The sequence below is a fragment of the Lepisma saccharinum genome, chromosome 26 (assembly GCF_977018435.1).
Source record: "Lepisma saccharinum chromosome 26, izLepSacc3.1, whole genome shotgun sequence".
Taxonomy (NCBI): Eukaryota; Metazoa; Arthropoda; class Insecta; order Zygentoma; family Lepismatidae; genus Lepisma; species Lepisma saccharinum.
In genome coordinates this window covers 8673775-8701019 of record NC_139254.1, presented here as the reverse complement: position 1 = coordinate 8701019, position 27245 = coordinate 8673775, and the positions used below count along the sequence as shown (strand labels likewise).

Below are 27245 nucleotides of genomic sequence, written 5' to 3'. Positions count from 1 at the left end.
CCAACCTTCTACAGCATTACTAGTTCTGTGGCTTCTTTAGTTATGTTATGTTAGGTTAGGTTCGGTTAGGTCCTGATCGTCGTAATTTTCCTACCACTAATTTGTAATATGACCTTCACCGTCAAAATCATCGCAATTGTCCGTGATTTTGGTTTCATCACAATTGCCCGCCATCGCAATTGTCGTAGATTCGTCCGAAATAGGCTAATAGGGACTGGATCTACAGTTTAAAGTGGGATCCACAAAAGTGATCTGGTATATGCCTCCACCCAGTGGCGGAGATTGGGTCCCAAAACCGGGGGGGGGGGGCAAGGTGCCAAAACTAGGGGGCAAAGATACGTAGTATATTTGCTTTTGTAGATAAGATTTAGCATAGTGCGGGGGCAAAAGTGGAAAAAACTGGGGGGATGGGGAAATATCCCCCCTCGCCCCCCATAATCGCTGCCACTGCAAGCCCCTTTCTTACAAGGCGACGATGTTAGCACTACGTTATCAGGTCGAGTTGATAAATGTTCTACAGATTATTATTGTATTTTTTTAATGAAAAGCATTGACTCTGGTACTAGGAAGAATATATTTAAAAACTAGATTAAAACTTGAGAGACGATCTCCCCATCCTCGACGTCCCCCCCCCCCCCCCCGCGGCGTGGGGGTTGGTGAGGGTCATACCTCCTTTTAGACCAGTATTTATAAAAAGAACGACAAAGGAAGGAAAAGGTAGGGTGACCAGATATTTGTTGACCAAAAAGAGTATAGTCTATAGGTTGATGGTGCCAATGCATTCACGGGGTCCGCAAAAATCCCGCTCGACTTCTTGACAGCCTAATTATCCTGGAAATTATGCAAAATTAAAACTTCCTTTTTATTTTACACTAATTTTGCACAAAAAACTATATTTTGTGACTACATAATATCTATTTTAATATTCCGATGCAATTTTTGAATATTCTAAAGCAAATTCTTTGGTATGTTAATGCATATAATTGGAGGAGAATATTTACACACCAATATTGATCAATATTTTGAACAAATTTTAATTTTTGCAATTTTCAAGTATCGGTATCGGTTCAAAGTGCTATCGGCTCAGCCCTAATCATTATCATTAAATTCCAATGAATTTGAAATATGTTTTGCTTGTTGATGGAATATGAAAATGACTCTTGAAATTGTTCATAGGAAATTCTTGAGTCAAGGAGTAAATACTTCAGTTTGTTGACATCTTGACGTTTTCCGTTCTGTGGATTTTAAGGCATTTTTACGCGTAAAATAATGAATGAAATTAAATAGCAAGGAAAAGAGTATATTTGGGGATTTTTGCAAATTGAAAAGAGTATAGAGTATATGAACCTCTAAAAGAGTATAATACTCTTAAAAAGAGTATGTCTGGTCACCCTAGAAAAGGTGAACAAATTAGTACTGACTACTAAAAAAAAAGTATACATAATTCCCTTCCTTTCGAACATCCTCGGCACGCCACCGCTCCCCCCGCCCGCCCGTGGGTGTTGTTTATGCCCCTGGTTAAAAGAATCGGAATCTAATATATTGAATCACAATTGTGATTTATCAATCACAGTGACTAAATCACAGTTCTGGGATTTGTCTAACAATACTATTTCTTCAGTTGCATATTTCGAAAAGAAGATTAGTATTTTAAGTGATCCTAGATCAGTTCTCAAATTTGGGTCGGGTGATATTTCGTAAGGATTCAACCAAGGACGTTTGTACCTGATGACAAGTATTATTGAAGAAACAAGTGTGGGTATTGTTATGCGACACGAATCAAATGACATTGATCCTTGCCTCGTGTTAACTCTATCGACTTTGTCTGTGTCGCGTCGAATGCACGAAATGTTGTGTTCGGTGGATAGACTATATGAAGGGCACGTTAGGAGAAAACATGGTGTAAGTATGTGAACGTTAATTAATGGCTCAGTAGGCGCGATGCCGAGGGGAGACGAGATGCGACAGTTGTTGACAGGTGGCAGCAGCGTCGCGAGAGAATTTCGTGTGCCCTTACACCCCGTGTGCTCTTTTTCGGTGCCAACGCTTATCAAATTCTATCTCACACACACATACACTTCTTTCTGTTGTTTTTCCAATTCTATCCATATATTTTCTATATAAATCAGGCCATTACCCAGGGGGAGGGGGGGGAGGGGAGGAGAAAGACACAGATCCGAACGCTGTTGGAGTATTTAGATATGACCAGCAACACTGTGATAGGACTGCAGCTAGACGTACAGTGGGATCCACTACTATTTCTCGGCAAATTGTCCATGACCAGTTTCATCAACTTTTCTCTTACATCCTGTGTGTTTTTAAGCGATGGATTTTTATGTATGCTGGTGCAGAAGTTGTCAACAGCTTGTCTTGAGTTTATTTTAATTCTTGAAGGTCTTATTGGGTCAAATAAAGTGCACGAACATGGTGATGGACAATTTGCACGGTAATACTCATTGCACTGTTTGCAATTGTAGAGTTGCAATATTAAGGTCCTAAGTAACGGAAAAATTCAACTCACCGATAAAACCCTTGCCCCCTTTCGCCTCTGATCCGATTACACAGTTGCTTACAAAGGCTGTCACGTGGCATACAGCTTGAAGCTTATGGTTTCTGTCAATTGTCAGAAGTGTTCGAAGTGTGCATTCTGCAAATTAACAACGTTTTCAAATTTCCTTAAATTTTCTTATATCAGCACAACTGAACAGGCATTTCTATGTTTAGAAAATAATACATTTATAAATTAAATGATAGGCCACGTATTAGCAATTATTCTTATAATGAGGAACATGTTTGAATGAGAGTTACCCCCCCCCCACAAAACCCCGAAGCATTTTAACATCACGACTGCAGTTCGAAGAGAGTCGGGACAGGGATTGGAAAAGAATGGATGACTGTCTCGACTTAATCGGGACGTCTGGTAGCCTTGCATAGCTAAGTGGTTATAAAAGTTACCAAATATTTGCAGACTGCAGACTTCTGGCGCCTGCATCTCTCCACAAACAACCCTTTCATTTATTCAAGGGCAACATCGAAATTTTTAACAAAATCTGAAAAACCGTCAATGTTATTTTTGAATTTTTTAAATAAGTTTACATTAAAATATGGCATGCAAAGGGGGGTAGGTACGGGCCATTATAGAAATGTACAACTTGACCAAGAAGAGAATCCCCCTGGCGCTGTTGTCGAATTTTCAAGAATAAGCGTGCAGAGAGAGAGTGAGCAATGCAATCAGCTGTTTGCATCGTGCACATAATATCCATTTTCTCTTCCATCGGTAACAATTTCGCTCTTACCGCCGCAATCTGCATAAATCACAAATGTAAATATATTATCTATTACAGTGGCGTGCCCAGGATTTTCGAAAGGGAGGGGTTACATACACTTTTGGAGTCAGCCAATCTTTTCCTACCTTTTGACGTTTTTTTCTTTAGGAATAATGGACCAATGGGGGGGGGTTATGACCCCCACCAACCCCCCCACCCCCTTGGGCACGCCACTGATCTATTAGTGGGTTGCAGTCAGAAGATTTCGCTCAAGCGCCAAATAGTTCGCACGGACGGCGCTAGATAGCGTACGGAATTGAGAGCTTCTTCTCTCCATCGAAATTTGTCTGTTGTATTGGCAGGCACGTATCTAGAAATACATTTCGGGAGGATGGGAGTCCTAATCAAGCGTCTCAGGAATAATAATAATGTTTAAATTGAAATTATTATATTATAATTATATTAAATTCAATTAACCCTAATTAAAATATATAAATTAATTAATATTAATACATGAATAGGTAAACGTCGTAGCATTGTATTCAAGAGGTCCCTGGTTCGACACTCGGTGGAGGCTCATAGTGGTTCGGATCCCACTTTAAACTGTAGGTCCAGTCCCGATTAGCCTTACTGTGCACAAAGTGGACTTAAAACACCAACTCAATCAATCCAATCAATGAATAGGTAAAACGACCGAATAAGAATAGAGATATAACAGCACGTGTTACCTTTAGTTAAGATCGGCATAATTTGCATAAACACAAGTGCCCTGGCAAAGAAATTAATGTCAAATAGATGAAGAATTGAATATGTATTGAATAAAAATTAATGTTAAATTGGCGGAAAGTGAAGTTCATGATTAATATTTTAAGCATATTATCATAAATCTTTCGTACTGTCCTTCAAAGCCGTATGGTCACATATAATCCTTTCCTTCCAATAAATTCAAAGGAAATTATAAATATCGATTACGCAATAAATGCCAAACAATTATATTTTCATTATTTAATTTGAGTACTTGGTAAGTCTTTCGGGGTGGGGTCCGGACCCCTGGACCCCCCCTAAATACGTCCTTGGGTAGTTTGCCCTCAGATATGGATCGTGAAGGGAAAGACTCGGTGAAACTTAAGTGAAAATAGTCATAATCTCCATGTTAAAATGTAGTGTAGTATTTTATCTTACCAATACATAGCGCTATCTATAGGAAAATATTGTGGGCTGAAACTACCAATGTGGATTTTTACACACACGAATATTGTCACATTGAAAAGATATCCCACTGTATACGGTCGAGGGCACGAGCGAGCGAAAGTGGTCTTAAGCGGGACTCTATTATCTATATTAAAAGCTACGACAATAATGGGAAAAAGATGGCATGCAAGACGCAACCGATTCACTTTCACGGCAGACACTTGGTTAGTGTACGAGACGCCGTTGTCAACCTTTCTGTTGTATGTCTCACTTGTAGCACAATTCTCAATTACCTTCTTTGACTTTGTGACATCACAAAGATTCCAGTGTGTTAATTCTAAACCTAACATGCCTAACCTAACGAATGCATTTTAAACCTGACGTCACAAAACCAAAGGCGGAGTTTGACCAAGAAAGGTGGTGGGCAGTGGCGGCGATTGGGTTCCAAAACTAGGTGGGGCAAGGTTAAAAAAGTGGTGCAAAAGTGGCAAAAAGTAGGGGGCAACTGCCCCCCTCGCCCCCACTGGTGGTGTGAAATGAATGAATGAATGAATTGTTGGGTGCTTCGGCGCATGACGCCATTTTGCCCCCTTCAACGTATGCGGAAAAATATACTTTAATAATAATACGAGTATATTCTAAATAATTACATTATTTCATCATCCATAACGATACGCTTTTACACCTGTTTTAAATGTTAGATATTATATACTCAAATACGTATTTTTTCCATTTTTGAAAACCTCATAAATATGTCCATATGCTGTTTAATATTCTATGAAACGTTTATGCGTAAATTGCTAGAATTGACGAAAATATGTCATTGTATGTGTTTGTACAATAAACCTACTGAACAGTAATCAGCATTTGCAAAACTTTTTCAATCGCTCTTTTATTATTTCCATACACAAATTGTTTACTAATACCGTGAAGAGTGGTATGCATAATTGTTACTAAGCAAATTGTCCCATCACCATGTTTATTCTCATTACTTTACCCAATGAGATCTTCAAGAGGGCCTCCCCGATGGCGCAGTGGTAGCGATTCCCGGTGGAGGCACGTAGTGTGCATAAAGTGGACTTAAAACAACAAATCAAAGAGATTCAAGAATTGAAACAAAACGCGAAACTGGCTGTAGACAACCTCTGGACCGGCAGACGGAAGAATATACACTTTATAAACACGTACTATGCATGGGCGTAGCTAGAAATTTTTGTAGGGCGTCAGGCAATTGATGAAACTTGAATACTAGAGATAATAACGATTATTATTATCATGCTTATGATTATTATTATTAAAAATAACTGCAATAAACTCAATATAATTAATTTATTTATTGCAAATTATTATTATTATATCCCTGGGGGGACGTTTCTACTCGATCCGCCAGATGAGTGAATATCCAACTCGACTGTTTTCTTAATTTTTCTACATTTTATGCAGTTAGTGCAGTGGCGGCTCGTGGTCTGACTTTATGGGTGTGCACTTCAGCATCGCGTCCAGAAGAAGTGTTTCATAACCGTCTCAAATACTCGCTCTTTTCTTTTCATCCACAATGATACTAAATGTATTGGTAACCCAAGTTATGAACACCTTTTACTGAAAATGAGGCTATGGGAGAGTTTTATTTCATAAAAAAAATATTAAAATTTACAAATTTGAAATACCGCAGCGAATTTTCTGTCGATCACGAAAAGAGCGATGTTCTTAGGTAACCTGACAAATCACTATAAGCATAGCAATGCCGATCTACAATATTCAATATTATTGTCGATTTGCAAGATATTTAGTAAAAAAACTTTCCCCCTCGTTCCACTGATAAATGTGAAAAAGAATAATTACATTTGCATACATGAAAGAAGCAGGATCGGGCGCCAAACCGGGGCATCCTCCTTGATTAGAGCCAAATCCTAAACGTGAGTTTATTTTCTAGTCCACTTTATGCACAGAAAAGCAAATAGAGACAGACGATCTACAATTTAAATAGGGGTTCGTACCACTATGTGCTTCCACCAGCTGCGTGGCTATTTGTTTTAAAAAGAGTTGAATTCATTGTTGACAAGAATTAATTGAAGCCACTGCTGAATAACTTAAGTATATTGCAAAACCATCTAAACTCAGATATTATCGTTGCTTTGATGTCATTATGTAGGTATTAAATAATCACATACCTACAATAAACGTGTTCTTTAACAGCATTAAAGTATTTTTAAAATAAGGCTAATATTCTTCGTCATTAAAACCGTAAATATATAACATGGTTATGATTTATATTGGAGGAATGTGGAAAGTAGGGGAAGCCAAAATTCCACCTCGCCCGGGTGAGCCACTGCTGCAAACAAGGTAGTCGATCCAACGACCACGTGCACAAAATTAGTTGTAATCTATCTAGCAGTTGTTTATTTCTAACGACCGACTGACCAAACCAACATACTGAAGCGAAATCAAGAGAATAATTAACATATATTAAAGAAAATGACAGTACTTCCCTCAGTCCACACTACCCTTCTTTGTACTTCATAATTTGCCTTTCCCTTCCGCCTTATCTGTCTTATATTACTGCAGTCACTGGTGCGATTTGTACGAGTAGCTAATTTCCCTCCAAATATTCAACAACGTTAAATATTACGTATCTGCTTTCGCTATGTACAGTTTCCCCCTTTCATCATGCTCACTTTGCAATGAAACAGGAACGAGCTTTTCTTGCCACACGATGGAAAGAGCTGACTGATTCACGTCTCCTCCCCCCCCCCCCTCCTCCTGCCTGAGCGGGTGTAAAATTCTACTACAGCGCCACAAGGACAGTTTATTTTGGCCAAGCAAAGCCAATGCAATACATTGTTTAAAGCACGCGTTTCGCTTTCAGTTGTCCTCCCCTCCTTCCTGTCTTCCTGCCGCATTTGGCAGTAAAAACCTCCAAATTTAACTAATCGCAACATACGTGTGCGGGTATACTCTTATATTATTTATCCCAGGAAAAAGCCCCCGAAGAAGGGGGGAAAACCTGGGCACTACGATGACAGTGGATTTATATATTATGGTTTCAATTAGAAGGTTGATGGTTCTAGTGGGTGCCAGATTGTTTACCACAGCGGGTTGCTTCTGGTGAGGATGGGTTGGGGTAGGTTCTTGGTAATTTTGGGCAATGGGTTTGTGCCTATGAAGAGTGATTCTATATATTTCGAGCTAAGTCGGGGGTGTTAGTGGGAAGAGTTTTTCTACATAATCAGCATCCGTTGTCTCGCCAAGTCGTGCCTGTAAAAGAACTCCCGGTGTTATGTTGGTTTGGTCGGTGTCTTCTATTGATATCCTCCTTACTGGATTCGTCCTGTAATACATGTTATTTGCTTTTCCTCTGGTATGCATGTAGTGTTATTATATCATGAACATTTTATGCTTGGGTTGACGCTTTGAAGAAGGTTCGTTCCCACCTGTGCATCTACCAAATTCCTAGGTCATACTGAATAATGGCGGCCACCCAGTTCTCGCCCTCCTAGGTCTTTTTAATCGGAGGGGGCTTCTATGTATTGGTTTCTTTATTTAGTATTTCTGCCCAAGTGATGGCGTTTACACTATTAGTACTAATATTATAATTATTGTTAGTTTCTTTTTTATTATTATCATTATTATTATTTAATTAATTAATTTATTTGCTTTTTTTTCCGCGACTAGAAGAGCGAGTCCCTTTTCTTTTCTTGCGTGCTGCAAACTGCGGCAAACGAGCACCAGGCGACTTGTGTTCAGAGCGAACGTATCTCAGCGGCAGGCGCTGGAAATCGAAGCCGATGGGATGTGGGAACGTTTGATGATTTGAAGGAGATAGTGTCCAGTGAATAAGTTTAATAACAAATAATTGCATTGCAGTTTTATTTGGGTGTGCACGTGCGAAAAGGCAGAAGCCGTTACTAAGTTAGTGTACTGAAATGCATAGTTATTCTATTTTGTTAAGCCTAGCAGGACCAAGGTTTGATCTGTTAGATGCTGGACTAAGGGTGGCATTTTGTGCCACTTTACTATTCCGCTAAATTTGTTAGTTATTTTGCACTACTAGCATGTTTTGTTTAATATAAGTCATAGTTTGTATATTTTAATGTTTGTTAAGTATTTTTTTTTATTTTGAAAGATAAGTAAGTCATATTTTGTATATTTTTAATGTATGTTAAGTATTTTTATTTGGAAATGTACATCTGCATATTTATTATTAACAATAATAGAACAAAACATTATAACATTATAACACATTTCAGTTCTACATTGTCAGTAAATTACAGTTCCTCAGCATTACTCACTATTATTAGAAATTACACAGTTGTCACAGATCTGAACTTTCATGCAGTGTCTTCCACAGACACATTTACCACAGTCATTGCATGAAATTGTAGTTCGTGAGAGTTTGTTTCTTTCTCCATTGGAAATGCAAATGTAACACCTTTTCCCTTTTCTCGAAGCAGTTGCATAAGTAGATATATCTATGGGATTGTCAACCGTTGACCTAATTTTCCTTTGAAGAACGTTTTCCATTGCCGTACCTGTATTTGCATTCAATCCCTAAATGTTCTTTGCTCTATCTACTACATGTGGCTCAATCAACTTAAATTTAAAATGGATAAAATTTTCTCTTGAATTTTAGCAAATATGAAAATACACATCTGAATTGACAATAAACAGGATTTTAATTGAATTGCTCAAGGCAGTTTCGATTACCAACACAAACACTTCAAAAGTGTTAACTTTAACAAAAAGCTTTACAAGTAGGAATAAAATTTTAGCAATAGTGTTTGTATTGTGCGACCTCTCGCGTACAAAACTCTAATTTTTCGAATTTTAGAAACTGTGAAACCATTTATTCTTTGTTTAATAAATGGTAGAATGTGAAAACTCAAACTGGTTCGTGTGTTTTACACTAACGCATTCTTACTTCGTTTATCTATTCGAATAACAACTAACTGAACTTTATTTCTGTTATTAACAATAGAATTGACACACTTTCTGATTTTTTGTAACTTGAAATGACCTGTTCTATCTCCCCACCCGACGCCCATGGTACCATGGGAGGCAAAAACAATAATAATGAAAATAGTCGTGAACAATTTACAGAGTAATAGTTGTACATCCCACTGTACCTCCTGTTATTGACTGCTACCGAAGGAGTGAAACCTATTGCTTGATGAAGACATATACATACCATTAAGGTATTGAATCAGTTTTACTTGCGTTTGCAGTAGCTCCACATGTTGGTTCGGATTTCATGCGTGACGAGTAGGCATTTAATTATTTATGCTACGCAGGCAAGAATCGATGCGGGACCATCCAGCGCGCGGGACCAGGAAGTTGCAGACACGCCACTCGCTCTTTATTTGGAATATAACATCACGTCAACAGAATGTTTTTTTCCTATTTTTGCATGCATTCATGGAAGGGGTAGGTTTTCAGTCGGGCGAAAATGCTGAAATTCTTAATAGCGTATCAATGTCCTCTAAATTGAGATTTATAGCTAGCCTGAATTCATAACCCCTGTCGTCAGCCGTTGCTCTCTCAGGCATTCAAAGAATGTCACATCAGTAATTTACAAATACTTCCTGGTCTATTGGAGTTAAGGTGCTGATCAGCTGGTATTTCAGGGCAACGACCAGGGAAGGAGGAAAGAGAACAAAACAGAGAGCAACGTGTGGTGTGAGGTATTTTGCCTGGAATCGCCGAACAAGAAGAAACTGAGGAGATTGAGCGATCAAACACGTTTCGATATGAACAGCTATCAGCGGGGAGCGCATTTTCTTTTTCCAGTCAACTTATGAATGCGGTTTCATTTCTTGCTCTCTGTTTGGCTGTTGGAAAGTTACGGTGCTGTGATTGTGAGAATATCTTGTTTGCGCTGTACGTTAGGTTAGGTAAGGTTTGATTAGATTAGAAAGCATCAAATTTGCGCTAAAAATAGGAAATAAGACATTCTCACAATCACAGCACCGTAACTTTCCAACAGCCAATCAGAGAGCAAGAAATGAAACCGCATTCACAAGTTGACTGGAAAAAGAAAATTCGAAGCGGGGAATATTATCATCAGAGACAGACCGGTATTGTTGCTTCCAACCATGTTGATCTAGACTTGAAGGTATAAATCCAGAAGCTTGTGTTTTGCCATTTCTAAGTGTGTAGTTAGTACCTCTCGCCCATTACCATTAGTCTTACCTTGAAGGCCGAGTGATCAAATGAAGAGGATGAATGATTAAGCGAGCTACACCACCCCCCTCAGTTGTTAAGGTTCTTGGTTCGATCCCACGTACTCAGAGTGCGTGCTAGCATGCAAATTACTATTGAATGAACAGAAAACAAATTCCGTGCTATTTCATACTAAACAAAACAATAAAATTAAAGATGTAGTAAACATTGGCCATCCTCCAGTAATATTAGTTAGCGAAACAAAATTTTTAGGAGTTACTATAAATGAAAATCTAAATTGGTCAAATCACGTAAAAATACTTGTTGAAAAACTAAATTCCAAAATATTTGCACTGAGGATATTAAAACAAACACTTCAAACAAATTCACTAATTCAGGTATATTATGCAATGTTTCATTCACTAATAAATTATGCAATAGAATTTTGGGGAACTCGCTGGCAAATTTAGAAGCATTTATAAAACAAAAGCAAGCCATTAGGATTATAGCAGGTATAAAGCCTAGGGAATTGTGCAAAACGTTGTTTAAGAAATTCAAAATATTAACCCTCCCTTCACTGTACATATATGAAATGTCATTATATGCGAGAAAAAATATTGCGCTGTGAAGTTCAATAGAACACACATATAATACCCGAAATAAACAGCTCTTAAAGCCTTATTTCACCAGGCTAACATTAGTTCAAGAGGGACCCCAACAGATGGCAATTAAAATATTCAACCATTTACCAAATGATATAAAAGCAGAAAGTATGACAAGTTTCAAAAATAAATTAAATAAACTATTAGTTAATAAGGAATATTATAGCATTAGTGAATATCTAGATTGTAAGTTATAGAAATTTTGTAATTCTATACTTTTTATATGAACTCTACTGAACCCTCCAAATACCAATGTATATGGATTATATGGAGTAATAAATTCAAATAAATTCAAACATGGAAGGGGTAGGTTTTCAGTCGGGCGAAAATGCTGAAATTCTTAATAGCTCTGTACTCATCAACGGGGAACGGAATTACATGTGAATACATATCTTCATATGATGCTAAAATCAATGTTATTTTCTATTGTATTTGCGACTTGTGGTATGTAAGCTCTAAAAATTTTATCATTTTCAATCTTTCTACATATTATAGCTTTTAGCACATATTTTACATGCTTTTACACATAACTTCCATATTTTCAAACACTTTCTGCAAAAGTCTCAAAATTGATTCAAAACCTTTCTACCTGCACTGTATTTAGATTGGATCACGATCGGATCACTAGGTTTTATATATATATATATATATATATATATATATATATATATATATATATATATATATATATATATATATATATATAATTTCAAAGAGAGCGATAGTTTCGCATAATTTTATTTTCCGAAATGTCAGAACTTCAACCTTATTGGCAGTAATTGCAAGCGATAGCTGTGCAATGTGTCCCAGCTGAATGGGAATTATAAAAATACACAACAAGGGGGGGGGGGGCGGGGGAATTCAAAGCTATTAATTTATCGGAAGATCCAGTCAAGCTTTTTAACTGTTTGGCAAAACATAAAAATATGTATTGATTAATTATCGGCAAAAACTTTGATGGCCTATAAAATCGCTCGAGCGAACATTTAAAAGTTTAACAGGCTGCTAAATTTTAGTGATGCGTTAACGTTTTAACGATGCTTGAACGAACCGGGCATGAGTGTTTCTAGCAGTTAATCTCGGTAGTGTAAATCAGTTTCTCTGTGCTTAAAAATATGACGTCAGCAAGCTTGTTGCTTGTGATTGGTTGAAATTTGTCCATTTGCGAATCGCATGTGCATATATGAAATACGCTTGCCCGCAGTGCTTTCACTAAGAATATAGTGCTAACATTTTATGAGTTTGCCTTGTAAGTGTTAAGTATAATGCACACCTAATGGCAAAAAGGACTACGTTTACCACTGCAAAAAAACCTAACAAATATATCGATTGCATTAACATACTTATCTTCGCGGGAAGAATATAGACATTTGCTCTTTGAGCAGGAGACGTAGTTAACCTCGGTAATCATTAGGAACAACATATATGATTAATTAAGTGGACACATGCAGTCAGTAGCGGCGATTGGGGGGGGGGGCAGTTGAACCCGGCCCACTTTTTGCAACTTTTGCTCCCTCACTATGCTAAACCTTATCAACTAATGGAAAATAAAGTGTACTTGCCCCCTCAGTTTCGGAACATTGCCCCCCCCCCCAGTTTTGGAACCCAATCGCCGCGACTGCAAGCAGTGCAAATACTCGCACACATACACACTAACATATGCGCATATGTTCAGGGTGAGTCAAAAGGGACGAACTGCCCAAATATCACTCGGCATATGTTACGATGCTCTTCTGTCAATCTTGGAATCGGCTATCTTGTGTTAAGTTCACTTTATGCACATATAGGCTAATCGGGACTGGACCTACAGCTTAAGGTGGAATCTGAACCACTATGTGACTCCATCGGGTATCTTATCCGGGACCCCTTGATTTCAAGGTGACGACTTTACCACTACATTGGAAAGGCCCCACCTTAAATTTTGACTTGTAATCAAGAGATGCCGGGTACGATCTTGGTGGAGGCATATTGCACAGTGGTTCAGGTTGACACGTTCATTAGTCAAAATAATATGATTTAACAATAATAATAATAAGTTCACATGAAAAACTCGAAAGCATTCGCGTGATGCCTCTCAGGGTATGGGGTAATATATCTCTGTGAGTTCATCAAATAAAAATCAAAGTTAAGTTTGCACTAAGAAAAAGGAAGTATATTTTACTTCTTTGCAAACTAAATACTTGTATGCCTAACACACAACCCACGTCACTCAAATAAATTAAATTTCTTATAATTCAACTTGATATCACTATTCCAAAACCGAGCCCGAACTTCCAAAGTCAAGACAAAACACAATCATACGTAATTCCCATGGTAACAGCTCTTAACAAGGTAAGTATATACAGGTCAGTCACTATCCTGACCTTATCAGTGATAGGTAAATTACAGAAATTAAGATTAAAGAACAATAAACATTTGTACAAGAGAAAAGGTAATTAATAACAATAAATATTAGTGCAATGGGAAAGGACGTGTCAAGATACCACCTTAAACTACACTGTAAAAAAAAATACGCTTTCTGCACACTTTTGCAACACTTCCTAGAAACTACTTTTGATCACTTCTTGAACACCTTAAATGTGCACAAGAAGTGTACAGGAAGTGCTTCAATAGTGTACACGAAGTGCTAAAAAGTGTACAAAAAGTGCAGCAAAAGAAGTGTACAGGAAGTGTGCAAGAAGTACTTCCAATATAAAGGTATCCCAAAAGTGTGTAAGAAGTGTGCTGCAGAAACTACTTTTGATCACTTCTGGTACACTTTACACATTTGGAACACTTGTGAAAATACTTGACCGACACTTCTTGCACACATGAGATATATCGCAATTCAGTACTCATACTTAGTTTCCAGAATAAAAATACAGTTAACTCACATTTAACTTGACAATTGAAAGAGGAAAAAGCAACAACTTTCAACTGTGAACCTTAAATTTTGTGAGATGCGTGTTTGTTTTTCTGCGACATCATCATCATTCTTCATTGGTTAGAGTTGGTGTAAGTGCCGTCCCGTAGGACTCTGCTTTTATTGGGTGAAGGTGTGCTATGTAGAATTGGTGTAAATGAGAAATTGTTGGTGAGTTGGAATGGATTGTTCTCCGCTGCAACTGCAACAGCGGGGGTTTCTAGTGTGGGAAAAGTGGGTTGCTCCTGTTATCATGGCTGGAGCGAGAGATTTGAGGACTAGTCCTCGTAGAAGGGTGGTGTTAGCCTCCTTGGAGGCTGAGCGTATTGGCAGGTCGTCTTGTTGTTTTGCTGTTTTGCTCCCTCAGCTTGTGTGGGTAGAGAAATAATCGTGAAATGCAGTTGGAGTTTATACGTAGGAATTTTTTATGAAGACATACAGGGAATATTTGGAGTTATTTCTTACAGGGTTTTAACATACAGGGTAGTTCATAGGTAGGATAGTATGATGGGTATATTTATTGGACATATTGGGTTACATACAAGGTTGACAAAAATTATTTATAGAGGAGTACTTTGTTGGGAAGTGGTGGGGTACATATAGTGTTGATACATACAGGGATGTAATATAGGATAATACAAGGTTGATACATACAGGTTTGTTCATTAATAAGGTTAGAGAAGGTTAAAATAATTGGTATACAAGGTATATTCAGGGTTTATCCATAAAAGGTAATACAATAAGGTTCTTATAAGGTTGCGTTTTTGGGAAGTAAAATAGTTAAGGCAGGGTTCTACTCTTGTCGGGTTGTAGGATTCGTCTTACAGTTGTTCGTCTTGCGGTGGTTCGTCTCTTTGTCTGTTTCTTGGGTCATCGGGTCTGGGGGTTCGGTGTTTCCACCTAAGGATTGGGGTTTGTCCAATGCTGCGTACAGCTGGGTTGTCATGAAAATGAATGTCTGTCCAGAAAGTCTGTGTTAGTCTTACCGCAACTGTCCTCAGCATCTGTAGATTCAGGTCCTCGTGGATCTGGGTGACTCTTGTGTCTCTGCTGTGTCCGCTAATGGTCCTTGCTGCCCTGTTCTGGATGATCTGGAGTTGATGGAATGTTGATGCTGCCACCTGGTGCCATGCCGGTATGGCATAGAGAAGTATGGGTCTTATGCACATCTTGTAGACGTGTAGTCTGGTTTCTAATGAGAGTGAGTAGGCTCTCAGGACAGCGTGGAGTCCTCCCAGCCTGCAGCCTGCTTTTTGTCTCACTTCCTCCACGTGGCGTCTGAAGGTGAGTCCTTTGTCCATGTTCAGCCCCAGATATTTTGTGGCATTTTTATGAGGGATGGCATCTTCAAGGAGTTGTAGTCTTCGTCGTCGGTGCACTTTCCTTGCTCCGAAGATCACTGCCTCGCTTTTGGTGGGGTTTGGCAGTACCCTCCATTGTTTAGTCCATGTCTCGTATGTCTGTAGTTGGTTTTGCATCCTGTCGTAGCACACTTCTAGGTCGCGGTGTGTAGTGAAGAATGCAGTGTCGTCTGCGAAGATGGCAGGGAAGACCCTTCTGTGGATTGGCACGTCTGCTGTGAAGATCGCATATAGTAGAGGGGCGAGGACCGAGCCTTGCGGGACTCCAGCATGGATCCTTCTAGGTGTTGCACTGGCTCCTTTGTGGCGCAGGATGAAGCTCCGGTCTCGGAGATAGTTATCGATGAGCCGGACGTAGCAATCCGGGAAGCGGTAGTCGTGTAGCCTGAAGGTCACTCCTTCCTGCCAGACCTTGTCGAAAGCACTTTGGATATCCAGGAAGACGCCCAGTATGTAATGCTTCCTTGTGCGCATGGTAGTCACATGATCCACCACCCTGGTTAACTGCGACGTAGTGGAGTGCCCCGGCCTAAAGCCGAACTGGAAGTAGGGCAGGATGTTCTTCTCCTTGGTGATTTCCTGCAGTCTCAGCTTAATCGCCCTTTCACACACCTTACTCAGATGTGAGAGGAGGCTAATTGGGCGATAGCTGGCTGGATGACGAGGGTTTTTCCCGGGTTTGGGGATCATTGTGACTCTTGATGTCTTCCATTGGGAAGGAAAGTGTGCCGTTTGCAGGATGGCGTTCGTGATTCTGGTGAGAGCAACTACCGCTTTCCGGGGGGCTCGCTTCAGTGCCATTGGTGGGAGTCCGTCTAGTCCTGGTGCGCTTCTTTCTGATATTCCTCGGATGTATCCGGCTATTTCTCTTGGGGTAGTAAGTCGGGGGCGGTCTTCGATATGCATGTTCCTAATGTGATTGACTGTTTCTTGAACCCGTTCATGATGTGGGTCCGGGGGTTGCGGAAGTGGGTTTGGTGTGAAGACTGCTTGCAGGTGGCGTGCGAAGATGTTTGCTTGTTTCTGCGGGTCTATTTCCAGTCCTCCTGGTCCCTGTAGAACTGTAGTGTATGAGTCTGGTGGCGGGCGGGTGGCGTGTCTGACTATCTTCCAAAAGTCACTGTCCTTCTCCTGGACTGCGGAGAAGCGTTTCTCCCACTGTGCTGTAATGTTGAGTTGGAGTCTTCTTTTGATGCGTCTGGTAAGGTCGTTGTATAGCTGCTTGCTCCTTGGGTCTCTGGTAGTGTTCCAGTGTTTCCTGGCTCTTTTCTTGGCTGCTAGTAGAAATTGTAGAAAGTCGTCTTGTTGTATTCGTCTATTTCTGTCTCCTTCTTGTCCTGGCTGTCGGGCATTGCGCATTGCGTCCTTCATGAAGGTTGTGAGGTTTGTTACCGCGCGGTCAATCTCCCTTGGAGTTTGTAGTGGCATCCTTGGGTCTACCAGTTGGTTAAGGTGCATTGTATAGGCATCCCAGTTAATGGTTGGCTCCGTTCTGTTCGGTGGTGCGTGCGTTATCACCTGATGTGCCACTTCGAATAGGATCGGAACATGATCGGATTCGAGTGCCACATCGGCGTACGGTGGAACTGTAATTGCGCATCCATTATAGAGGACCACATCTAGGACATCTGGTTCTCCTCGAGGTGGAAAATGGGTTGGTTCGGTTGGGGCGTCTATTTGTAGTGAGGTGCCTGGTAGTATTCTTGCAAGGTGGTTGCCTGCCACATTGTTGTTTCGGGAGTTCCAGCTTCTATGTTTGGAATTGAGATCCCCTGCGATGACTAGGTGTGGACTGATGCCTTCAAGAGTTTGGATGTCTTGGTCCTCCAACCTGTTGCCCGGTGGTTTGTAGCACGAGGCAATCACAAGCGGAGTCCTCGGCGTGAGTATCCGGATTGCGATTGCCTCCATCTGCAGCAGTGGTGGAATTTGCACTTCTTCCGTGGGTATATTCCTGTTTACCAGTATGGCTACTCCACCTCTTGGCGCGTGTAGTCTATCCGCTCTATACGTTCGAAAGTTCCGTAATTGGAATCGATGTTTGGGCTTGAGAAAGGTCCCTTGAATGCACATGATGTCAATTTTCTGGGAGTGGATGTAGTTTAGTAATTCGTTTTTCTGCTTCTTGATGTCGTTTGCGTTGAAGGACGCAATGCGCAGGTGTCGGTGTATGTTACATCTAGGGGAAGCAGCACGTACCTTCTACTTATATAGTCCAGAATCAAAAAGGTTGCTCATGGGAGATTCACTTTTATTCACTGCAGTACATTTTCTTCTTTAATTTGTATCTTAGATGTTCACATATTTTTCGAAGAGTGTTAAAGCACAATTTTTCACTATGATTACAATCGAATGTATCATTATTTGTTGTACAAAAACTTATGTTTCTTGAACACATTTTGACAGAACCATCTAGCGGCCGGTGTAGGAACAACCAGCCCCCCGAAGTTAACGATCTGTTTTGGTGTGCTTTAAAGATGAATAGTTCGATTTAAGAAAATCTATTAATTTCCTCGGAACATTCAACTTTATCCTTCTTCAATTTTAATGAGATTTATCCAATTATCAAATTGGTACATTAAACAAAAAAGTATTGATAGTTTCATGATGCAATGCGATTTCCATGTGTTCCAGGAAAAAAATAGTTATATTTTGTTATTGTTTAATGTTGCTTGCTTTCAAGTGTGTTACTGCTTTATATAATGAAATTGATTTATGTTCATAACATATTCATTTGTCAAAAAAGTATAAAATAACAATCGATATGACCAACAACACAAAATGAAATCATGTGCTACAAAAGTGTACAAGAAGTGTACACTTACTTTAAACAAAAGTGTACAGAAAGCGTTGAAGAAGTGCACACAACTTTGAATGTGTCCCCAAAGTGTGCAACAAATGTACAAAATTTCGTCATTTCGGGTCGCACACATCTAGAACACTTTAAGTACACTTTTGCAACACCTTCAGTACACATCTTGTGCATATTATATGCAAGAAAGTGTACCAAAAGTGTACAAGAAGTGTATTTTTTTTTACAGTGTATGGGTCCAGTCCCGATTAGCTTTATGTGCTTAAAGTGAACGTATAGACATCTTGAATTCGATTAACCTTTTTAACACACACACACACACAACCCAAAATGAGTCAGTTGACACAAATATGTTGACTCCAGTAAGACACAAAACTGCATAAACTGCTAATGATGCATTTTGATGCATCAAAATTCACAGAGAAATACATGAAAGGGTACTTTCATCAGCTGTTGTTTGTTCCTTGCGATGCGCAAAAAATGCATAAATTCAACACATCAGACAGTCATTTCAAGGAAACGAAAATTACTAATTTAACTGCATCAATTGATCCACCGAGAGTGCATTACCGACTTCCGTGGTGGTTTGGTTAGCACAGGGCGCACAGTGCGCTACGACGCCACGGGTACCGGATTCGAATCACACCCTATGGATGGATGTTCTTTGGGAATGTCCCTTCATCAATTTCATCATATCATCACTCATCATGATCTTCTCGATAAGCCACGAGTTGCAAAAAATCAAAGAAATTTTGTCGAATTATCCATTAAATATAACGGTGAAGTTATTTATCAGTTATTTGTTCTTGTTCGTCGAGAGATTCTGGGGGTGGAGGGGCACCTAGCCCCTGCTTCGGACCAACTTTCCCAAGAAAAGTGAACGACAAACGTAAGTAAAAAATAGCGAATAGAACTGACGGGCAACCCTATTCCTTTTACGAAATTCATGGGCACGCCTTTGATCATATTATATGGGGTGATTCATAATTTTCTCCGGGATTTCGAACGTTTATAGTACATGAACTATAACACATACAGCAAAAAGATGCATATCAGTACGTAAAGAATCGCTCAAAGTTTAGCACGTACCTTGAAGGTGCTCGATACGTGCGCACCTTGTGACACGGCAGACATCAATCCTGAAATCAAGTTCCTACGACACACGTCCCAACATATCACGATAAATACCAGCGACTGCATGTGCCATGCTTTCTCGCAGTTGTGCTAAATCACGTTGCAAAATGAGCTACGAACACACGATCTTTGATGTATGGGTTTGTGTCAGGTGAGCGTGCGGGCCACGATAGAAAAGGGGAGTCAGCTCGAGAAGCATGTCCAATCCAACGACACATCTTTTTGTTATATAGCTATCAGTCATAATTACTTTGTTACTATATACGTAATGCTATAATTACGTGATGGGGGCGCCTATTACGAGTGCAAACTTGGAGAGATTCAGTATGTACTGATATGCATCTTTTTGCTGTATGTGTTTAGTTCTTGTACTATAAACGTTTGAAACCCATGAGGGAATTATGAATAACCCTGTATACAATACAGGGTGTCAGTCAACGAAATCCCATATATGGAGAAACTACTATAATTGATTTGATTTTGATTTGATTTGGTGTTTTAAGTCCACTTTGTGCACAGTAAGGCTAATCGGGACTGGACCTACAGTTTAAAGTGGGATCCGAACCACTATGTGCCTCCACCGGGTATCGAACCCGGGACCCCTTGATTACAAGGCAGCGACGCTACCACTGCGCCATCGGGGAGGCCCTAAACTACTATAATTACGCTGCCCAATAGAATGGTAGACCCAGAGTGGACAACTTCCACAGGAGGCTCCAGAAATTCTGAAACAGTCTCACCATCGACTTAACGCAAAGCTCGTGGGTTCGTTTCAGATAGTCTGTCATGAATCTTCACCTTGTACACCATCTGCTTCATGCGCTCCCAGAGATAACAGATCTGGGGATCGTGGCGTCTACGTACTTTACCACGGCAGCCTATGAATCGTCCAGACTTGCCTCAAGCCAGTGGCAAGCAGGAAGGGTGTAATGGGCAGGAGCACAATCTTGCTGAAACACTGCAGGACTTATGGATTGGAACTTTACGGTCACCCTAAACTACTTATCGAATTGGATACTTGTTTCTAGCCTTACTGAGAATGGGGACACGCTTAATTAGCCTTTCTTCCTCGGCATAATAAAGCAATGTTGACAACCCTAAACTAATTACCGTGGAACTGGCATAAATGGATCGACGTGAAAATATCATTCACAATTCCGAATTGCCCGTTGATTTAACACCACCCTTCAAAAACCTGCTTTTAATTTGTCAACAGTGATGCTAAGGATTGTTCTCCGGGGCTCTATGATGTAGTAAACTTGACGCCGATAACCTCCCCCCCCCCCCCTCAGCTACTGCCATGTAAAGGAGGCCCGACCGTGTTGCGTGTGACTTTGATATAAACTCGCACTGTGCTTGGCACAGGCCGGTCACGGCGTCAGACGTCCAAGCAAATCACGTGATATTTCTCCTACTCCCCCTTCCCCTCTCTCGAGGCTAATTTATAGCTGCAATCTGATTGGCCGCTCTCAGTTATGGACTTGGATTCCTGCTCTGTGATTAGTCCGCGTCTAATTTTCTGCGTTTCTTGAAGTTTCTGTTCCAAGTTTATTGAGACATACGTCATCCTACGCTGAAATGTTTTATCCCATTATGAAGTTCGAAAACGGCCGTTAAAAGGCCACAATGCTTATGACCATACTTCTCAAAATTATCATTTTTATAAAGATGGCCTACTGGCAGTGGCGGAGGCATGATTAATCATCTGGGGGTGCGGAATGAAATTTATGGAGTGCAATGTTGATAATAAAGATAACTTGCATGAATACTTCAGTCACTACATCAAATATCAATACATTTTTAGTAGTCTTCTATGAAAACAAGCCAATGAAACTAGCGTTTGCTTCACTAGTGACTGTCTCCCAGTGAAGTGCCGTAGACTATAAGTTTGCGTCTACATGCGTTTTCTACGCGTAATCTACACGAAGATTACATTGGCTATAGTTTACATAGTCTACCGTAGACAATGCAGACAACAGGGAAGGAAATCCTACTGGTCTTTGAAAGAGAAAGTATGTTTTTCTTCAAACATGTCGATAATCTGGTTCTATAACCAACTTAAGACAATCCGACGTAATCAAAGTTATCAAAGAAGAGGAAACGGGCCTACCGAAAGAAAAGAAATGACAGCTATAGTGAAAACTGACATTACTTTTTACGCTGACAAAGGGAAAGGCTATTTTTTTTCTTATTATTACTGCATAGGAAAGTGTGTCTCTTTAAAGCAGCTTTCCTACTAGTAAAATGGTGAAAATCGAAATAAAACAAATATTTGCCATTCTACGGACATGCATTTTTTGGGGTGTGTCGCGACAAGTTTATTTTGCAGTTCACTTAATACGTACTGAATTGGTTGAACGTAAATAAATACTTAAAACACTTATTTCTGGACAGTGGAATACCTCACGCTCTCTATGTCCACGATGCCCGTGCACGGAGAACGCCGAGCGCTATGTTGTCTATGTAGATTACATAGTTTACATAGTCTACATTGTCTGCACGTAGAATGTACACAAGCGTTGTTTACGCGTAGACGCACATCACTGCTATCCCCTCAACGTAGTACAACCCAGCCCTGGCCGTTCCATGGCACTTTTTGCGTGCGATGACGTGTAACCGGCCAAGTCAATGCATCACTTCAATGTAAATTCACGTGAAATGACAGAACGACAGTGTTGCAGTATGCAGATATTAAACACCAGAATAAGAACAATGTCTAGATGAGGATGTGTACTACAGGCTGTGGAAAAGGAGATGCGATAACCACTAACGCCGTCAAACTGTTGGGCGGGAACTTTACGTCACATACCACGAAGAAGTAATAGGGTCTGAACTGATTATGTCCTTTGCGATTAGTCCACTCAGAATTAGTTCACTTCATCAAATGATTTACTAAATCTCATTAATTTACATTGTCGAGGTCGTTATTTGTGTTCTTTTTTGGTTTAGGTTCAACATTTTCTCCGAAGAGAAAATTATGCTCATATCTTTGTTTTCCTTGACCCTGTACATCCAGGATCAAGGAAGTCAGTAATAAGGTGTGTTATATACAGTGTACACCTATAGATTGAATTGTATCTTCTCCAAATACGATGTATAAAGAAACAAACTGCCGGAGAACTAAGTGAGGTGAGTGTACAATTTTATATTACTATTATAGTGGAACCACAAGCAAAGAAACCTGCGCAGACTCGCGAGTCCTGTGCACCGTACTCCAGTGTGGAGGGGAGGGGGAGAGTGGAGCATGCTCTCTTATAGCCCGAGTTAAACGGAAGAGGAGGAAGGTGCGCGGGACTTTTCGACGAAGGTTCTTTTTCTTGTGGTCGCTCTTCTAAGTAAGGGGAACTGTGATTGGTCATTCATCTATTTTATCACTTCTTCATCATCTCAATTGACTTAAATGGCCGGAAGAGCAAAGTAAATTTATCAAATATAAATACAAACACACACCGTTTAATAAATAACCAAAATAGAATGAAAAATTAGCAGTTTGTATTTTTATTGCTTTATGTGAATTTGTAGGGAAAAGCGAGAGAAAATTGTACACCAATGGGAAAAAAAATGGTAGGCGAATTGCCAATCACCATTTTCCTCCAGTCCGTTTTCCCCCAATCTGGTGATCACAAATTGAAATAAGCAGAGGACAAACATCTGCTTTCCATTATTTAAAACAACACAGGATGTAGAACAAAAAATAAATAAAATAGCGATGGACAATTTGCCTACTATTATCTATCTCTTCAAGAATAAAAATACATCTAAATTTAGAACCACAGTAAAGAACATTTGAATGGCTTATTGCAGAAAGGGACCTGAGTCACATTTTTGAGGTATCGGAGTTAATGGTATTTTTGATTTTCCTAGTTAAAGACACATCTTTTAGTGCAGAAAGGACGTCAGTCACACAAGACTATAGCCAAGAAAATGCACAGTGAAAAGTGTACTTTAATGCAGAAAGGTACCTAAGTCACTGACTCGGGTCCTTTTCTGCAATAAACCTAGCTACTCTGTAGCGACGGACACTGGTTCCTTTTTACAGAGAAAGAGAAATAACCGTGTGGAAAATAAACTTGGCAACTCTGAAACAAGTGACAAGCTATTTCCTAAAAAAAAAACGTTCGTCTGTAGCCGTGGTCTGTAGAGGGTAATATGTGTTAGTGCAGAGTGGTGGCAACTGTTGTTAGAGGTTTTGTTGCTTGTATTACAGATATGCAGGACGATAGTAGTGTTAGTGACGTGAGCGTTGACAGTCCCAAGAAAACGTCGGAAAGGAATTCGACATCCGGAAACATATAACAGAAATGTGATTAGAAGTGCAAGGGTGAATGGACAGACAGGAGTATGTGAACTACAGGGGTGTTACAACATCTGCGAAAAGAGTGTGGTCGCCGTGTAAGTGTCCCAAAAAATGTTATGAACAATTCAACAAAGACAAACAACATGTAGTGTTTGACATATTGTATAGAATGCAAAGTAAAGATGAACAGGATATAAATTTGAATTTTCAGAGAATGATCCATGTTGAAAATGTTAAGACACATAGTCCACGCAAAGAAGATGCTTGCGGAAGTTACTGTTAGAGGGCAAAATACCTCATGATATGCGTGGACAGAGCAAAAGTGGGAATATGATTAAGGCTGAGGATATACAGGCAGTGCATGGACATATCGCGTCTTTTCCAACTATGGAAACATCAAATACCTACATGAAAACCTGTCGATTCAAAATATGTGTGAACTGTTTAAAGAAAAATACCCTACGTCCAGAATAAAATACAGGTTCTACTACAAGTATTTGAAGGAAAAATTTTCGTTTCGTTTTGGGAGGCCACAGGTAGACACATGTGGTGTCTGTGAAGAACAGACTAACAAAATGAAGAGTATACTCTTAAATGACAATGCAAAAAGATTTGCTGCTGCCGAATTAATAGTTCATAAAATACGATCAAACAAGTTCTACACAGCACTGAAGGAATCTGCAACTTTGTCTCGTTCTAGGGAAGATACAGTGGGGCTATGTTTCGATTTCATGCAAAATCTGGACCTACCAAAAGTTCCTGTACAAGACATGTTCTATTTGCATCAGCTGACTGTAAATATGTTTTGTGTGTTTAACATGAAAACAGGACATTCTCAGTTTTACCTGTATCATGAAGGACAAGCAGGCAAAGGACCAAATGCCGTGGCGTCTTTCCTGTTAGATTATATTGCAGACTATGTGCCTCTTAGTGTTACAGAATTGCATCTTTTCTCGGACAATTGTCCTGCACAAAATAAAAATCACACATTGTGTCGCGTTCTACTAGCATTAACGCACACGGTCAGATTTCACAAAATCGTGCATCATTTTCCTATCAGAGGTCACTCATATCTTCCATGTGGCCGGAATTTTAGTGTGATTCGACGTCCCATCAGACGTTGTAGCCTTATTTATACATTGTACAAACTGTGTACGCTAATCTGTAATGCAGCTTGGAGCAGAAAAAATACTGTCAAACTTATTGACACCAGTAACATTATTGATTTCGCAACGTGGTGGCCTCATGTCTACAAAAAAAATGTGGCATCTGTGGAAACTACCATGTGTTCCTACAAGAATAGGCAGTATTTTCAGATTTCCAAGTATCATTACTTTGAATACTGTGTTGAAGATAAGGGTACTGTCAATTTTTCCGAATTCATCTAAGGTTTGAAGTCTCACGCCTTCTATCTGTCCAAAGGTGCAAGAATTGTAATTCCTACACCACGTACGTTCCCAGTTGCACGTATGCTGATCAAGCTTACTAAATTGAAGGATATAGAAACTGCGACGACGACAAAGGATTTTATGAAGATATTCTTCAGTTGCCCACTCCACGCGCCAATGAAATAAACTCAGATGTAGAGTAACACATGCATGTATGAGCTCGTACATTATTGTACTTCAAACACCGACAATAAAGTCCAGAAAGTGCAGTACACTGTTATTTATTGATGAATCTATAATTTCCTGTGGCATATATAACATAATCTAACCTAATCTAGCGTATGTGGCAATGACAAACGGGCATTTGTAGGACATTTCTCGTCTTATTTCACACACGTTCCATTTTTATTGCAGAAAGGTACCGGAGTCACAACTTTTTCATCTCCACTGTCTCTAGCAGCATACTGCAGGTGGGTGCATTGAGAGTTGCAAAATTAACTATTCATTATGCTGAATATTTGAGCCAACAACGGTACATTTCTTTCTTACACTATCAATATTATACGATTTTTCTTGTTTTTCTCAGAATTGTGCAAAAGTGACTCAGGTCCCTTTCTGCAATAAGCCATTCATTTGTTTTATAGAAGATTATTTGGGTCACATTTTCCATTAAGGAACATTAACTTTAATTTTTTCTTATTATTACAAAACACACTACATTACTTCTTAACTTTCTTAAAGTATTATTGTTTTTACTAATTTAATAGATATAACTAGACTATAGGTTAATTTCTTTGTATTCAAAATTAGACATTAATATTATTGACATATCCCATATCATAGTGAAATTTATACTTGTATGATCAAGTGAATGGAAATCAATGAATTAATATTTGTAGTTGGCTGTACGCCTCTAATTTTGTTTTAAATTAATGTTTCAAGAAAACTAGATTTCTGCCCTGAATGAAAAAAAGTATTGACGGATTGAAAGTATTCCAGTCGAAATTTATGTGTCTTTACAATTTGTTTAACTCCATTATATGCCCGACCATGAGTAATTATCCTTAGGAGCGCACAATTCCTCCACCTTTCTCCACCTTTCTCCAATTCATATTTCATATGATTGTTAAGGACCACTGCTGCGAGGCTTCATATCGCAAATTATTCACGCTATCTATTGTCACGATTAATGTGTACTACTGTTCATTTTCATTAATTTCTACATAATTCCCACATAGGTATGAGGATGAGTTTAAATAAATATACCTTGTATCATCTTAAACTTAACTTCTGACATGCAAATAAATGATACTATCATTGCTTCAAATGTTCAAGTTATGTGTTCAAGTTATGAAATATCAAATTTATTGCTTATTTGCACGGCAAATATAGCGGATGAGAATGTGAATATATTTTACATTTTATAACAATTAACAGTTTGTCAGAAACGTAAGTGGAATCCAAGTATCATCATTTGTTAAAATAAAAACAAACATGGCACAGTGAATTTGTCTTTGCTGTGAAATGTATTTAATCAAATCATCGTTCATCCTCATCGTCGAGCGTAAACTAAAGAAGGGGCGTAAGGGATAACCCTTCCACATAGTACACCCAACGTCCACGGAGTACATTCTATACTGCATTTTGCAGACTAACGAGGCTCTGGTGTCTGGACCTACGGCCAGTATAATCCTCGTAGGACTGTGTGTGTGCTGTCCTGTATTTTGTCCTTATGTGATGCACACAAAATAATCACTCGCTCACTTTAAACTAAAGAAATATCACAACGTAAAATAACATAACAACAACAACAACACAACTTCAGCAAATGACTTCCCTACTTTTCTGGATCCCGAGCAGTCGGTATTAATTCTTGACGTTTTCTACATTGCAAGTGTCTGGAACTTATCGAAAATTGTTAGTTTTCATTCCAGAAATGCAAAGACAATCACTTAAGGTGAAAATGACGTGTAGAATTTGAGATTTCCAGAGGCTCGTTAAATTTCGGAAATTTCCCGGCCTGAAAATTTCGCGACCAGTCGAGAAATTGCGAATATTTCTCGTCCCGAATGTCGG

The 27245-nt window shown here is 39.4% G+C and overlaps 1 protein-coding gene across 2 annotated transcripts in view; it reads left to right on the top strand.

Annotated features, from left to right (window-relative positions):
* The window catches only part of iav (transient receptor potential cation channel subfamily V iav), a 208395-nt gene that overhangs the window by 16404 nt on the left and 164746 nt on the right, over positions 1 to 27245 (top strand). The gene's annotated exons all lie outside the window — the stretch shown is intronic.